The sequence below is a fragment of the Brassica oleracea genome, chromosome C7 (assembly GCF_000695525.1).
Source record: "Brassica oleracea var. oleracea cultivar TO1000 chromosome C7, BOL, whole genome shotgun sequence".
Lineage (NCBI taxonomy): Eukaryota > Viridiplantae > Streptophyta > Magnoliopsida > Brassicales > Brassicaceae > Brassica > Brassica oleracea.
This window is the reverse complement of record NC_027754.1, coordinates 36,398,913-36,402,681: the sequence shown is the minus strand read 5'-3', so window position 1 is coordinate 36,402,681 and position 3,769 is coordinate 36,398,913. Positions and strand designations below refer to the sequence as shown.

The window sequence follows — 3,769 nt, the reverse complement described above, 5'->3', positions numbered from 1 at the left end:
CAAACTCTATCACTTAGAAGTCCTAAAGTTAGTCAATGCAAATAAGAAATTATTTGTGTGATGTGTTTCTTTTGCCTTTACAGAAAATATATTATATTTTGTGGAAAATATCAAAATATATTATATTTTGTAGTTCATTGGTATATCAAACCTTCATCCTTTCAAAATATGCAACTTCTAAATTTAAACATTTTTTTCCTGAATTGTAATACGTTTCACATTTTCATATAAATGAACACTGAGATTTGGAAACATATGGTCTATACTAAATATCTAGATTGAACAAAATTGGTAAACACGTTAGGTTTCAAATGTCTTAAACTACGTACACATTTTCATATAAATGAACACTGAGATTTGGAAACATATGGTCTATACTAAATATCTAGACTGAACAAAATTGGTAAACACGTTAGGTTTCAAATGTCTTAAACTATGTACACATCCACTATCATAATTTTATAAATTTGAGTATCACAGATACACTATGACAAGGCTGTAGCAAAACGTACTAGAGTACAGTAGTTTCAAACTAATAAATCTCAAATTTCATATTAAAAGGAATCTGTGGAAGAATAAAAGACTCAAATGTGTTATTTTATATGACAAACAGCGCTTCTTCTTTCGTTTTCCGTCTTTGAGGAATATATTCATCAGCTTCAAGCTAATATTATAACAATTAGTAGTTTATTAATATCTACTAGACTTTTTCATACAAATGTCCTATTCTTCTATAATAATGTTTTAGCCAATAAACTGCATATTTTGAGCAATATTTAAAGCATGGCTAATCTAGCACCAACAAGATGGTTGTCCAATTTGATAGGGAATATAAAAGAAGGAAAAAGATTGATTATTTCTTTTTGGATGTGAATGGATTAATCTTAATGGATTTGCAGGAGACAAAAAAAAACTCTCCTTGGTATGATTATGGGTTTGGAAAATTAACATTTGTTATATAAGAAATATAAAAATTCAAATATAACAAATAGGCTTTTTACCTAAAATATAGTGCCAAAAAACTTATAATTTGAAAATATAAAGACATCTTGGAGATGCTCTTACTAAAGAAAACAAAAAAGATTAGAATATAATTCAAGTTACGATATTAAAAAGCATACTCCAAACATGGTATATGTTTCAAAGTAAAAAGTAATCCACTAAAAGCTAACTAGCACCATACATGCCCATTAATTACAAAAGTCACTCATCTTTTTGTCACGACCAATCATATGAACGAATGTAACCACAACCTTTTAAATTTTTAATACAGGAAACTGAGTGGGTAATCCTCCACTTGGACCAGATTACTTCTCCTTTTTTACTTTTTCATTTTTAACTGTATAATTTAGTAATTTTATTTTAAGAATAACTGTCCAAAAATCGTAATAGAAATGCTAAAATAATTTTCATTTTATATTATGGGAAATTGGGTGAGATAACCATACAAAAAAACATAATTCATTATCTAATCAAAATTAGTCTCCGTCTCTTCTTTCATCTTCTTAGCCATCTCTACTCTCTCTCTAAAACTAATTTCGCTCTTTTTTTTTTGTTATATCACGAATAAAGCCCTATTATGGTTATGCTCAACTTTTCAAACTGTTTTTTTTTTTTTTTGGAGTTTGGGCTTAAGGCCCAATTTAAAGAAATTCTGGGCCTGGTAAACAGAACAAATAAAAACTTTAAACCCATCCATCCTCAGTCCTCACCCTAATTTTTTTTATCGTGTAGAACCTTTACTTAGACTAATCTGGGATTCAATCGTATCTAGCTGGCTTGAATTCAATTGCAATAACACAGAACCCCTAATTTCATGAGTTGTGTTGCAATTATTCAGAAACACAGTACATTGGTAATGGATATTAGGTGGCGTGAAAGTAAAACGAAACTCAAGTAGGATCAGGTCAATACACAACTCCATTACTGTTTTTCTTTCTTTCTTTTACTTATGTGTAGTGTTTGGTCGCTGCTTATGTATTGAGTGTTTTGTATATAGATGAATCAAGAGTCTTTTCTTAATGAACTAGCAGAAGAGTTTAGATTGCCAATTACACAAGGCCACACAGGGTTACGGAAAACGTTGATGTTGAGGATGTGGAGCAAGCTTCACTAGACACGAAGATATCATCATCATACGTCGGGTTTCGTCTTCTTGAGGAGATGGGGTGGAAAGCCAAAGGCCTCGGCAAGCAAGAGCAATGTTTTTTGAAAGACCAGACCGATTTATTAAAAAATCGTTTCGTTTAGAACCTGATTTTTAGAACACCTGTTTAGAGTGTTTAGAACTGCTACTTCAAAGTTGATCATTTGTTTTTTACTGTTTGCTTCAGGCATAACGGAGCCTATAAAGTCTGGTATCAGGGACCGGAGACTCGGTTTTAGGAAAGCAAGAAGAGGATGATTATTTCACTGCAGAGGAGAATAAGCTTGATATTGAGATCGAGGAGACTGAGGAAAGCGCAAAGAAACGGGAGGACGATGAACCCTTGTTCTTGTTTTATGTAGCGGTTCAAAGATATGAAAGAAATGCTCGGTGCAAGCAGCCGAGACCATAGGAAGAAACGAGAGCAGCAGCGTCAAGAGAGGGGGGATGACTAAAATGTGCTCAATTTCTATCTGTTCCTTTTGAATGTTTTGGACTTAACCTCAGGGTATTGTTTACTTCTTTAGGGCTGATGCTCGTAAACAACAGCAGATGCAACAGAACAAGCAAGAGGAAGACCCAGAGAACGTCCCAGCTTCATCACCGGCTAAGACCACTGTTATTGAAGTTTGGCTTTTCTATCAAAGAGCGGCAGTATATCAAAGGTGCCGTAACACAGGCTAGTCCTAGTTAATCCTGCTACAACATTAGTTGCTCACATATCAATTGAAACTAAATATCTGTTTCATTTTTGTAGAGTAGAGCAAACAACAAGCAGCCTAAATTAGCAATTGCATCGATTTTTGGCCACGATAGCAACGAAGATTAAAGTTGTTACATCTTGATTCAACAACATTGTACTTTATGTGATTCTATTTTTATGTTTTTTTTTAAACAGAACATAATCTGCAACAAAATTACCGTCTTTCAAGTCTTTGGCTATAAATCCATCTGACCGTTAAAAACAACCGTTAAAGGTTAAATTGCCACTCCCACTGTTTGGAAACCACCGCCTACTCAATGGACTAAATGTAATATAGATGGTTCATGGACCCATAAAGAAGGAAGAGGCGGCATTGGTTGGATTAGTAGAGATCAGGATGGCAAGGTGTTATTCGGCAGGGGCTACAGATTGGGATCCGCTATAGAAGCTGGAGCACTCAGATGGGCAGTATCAATAATGACTGGTTTTGGATATCGAAATCTTGTTGTTGAGTCTCACTCGCAGGTGCTGGTCCGGATGATCAAAGGTGAGAGAGAGAGGATATGTGGCCTATACTAAAACCAATCATCCAGGACATAACCCATTCTTTGATATCATTCCGAGATTATCTGATATCATATTACCTTAGGGAAGGAAATAAGGCTGCTCATAGGATAGCAAATGAGACTTTTTCATTTATGAATAATGTCCCTAAGCTGTTATATATTCTTTTTTTTTTTTTTGCTAAATATGTGAATATCATTAAAATGAAAGATTAGTCGACAAGCGTAGTGGGTGCGATCATACCAGCACTAATGCACCGGATCCCATCAGAACTCCGCAGTTAAGCGTGCTTGGGCGAGAGAAGTACTAGGATGGGTGACCTCCCGGGAAGTCCTCGTGTTGCACCCCTTTTAAAA

General features: G+C 34.7%; 1 long non-coding RNA gene across 1 annotated transcript; it reads left to right on the top strand.

Annotated features, from left to right (window-relative positions):
- Window positions 1-1,725: 1,725 nt before the first annotated feature.
- On the top strand, window positions 1,726-3,492 carry LOC106304440. Its single transcript, XR_001262749.1, has 4 exons — window positions 1,726-1,906; window positions 2,000-2,604; window positions 2,674-2,811; window positions 2,904-3,492. It is a non-coding gene; the product is annotated as an uncharacterized LOC106304440 (long non-coding RNA).
- Window positions 3,493-3,769: the final 277 nt, after the last annotated feature.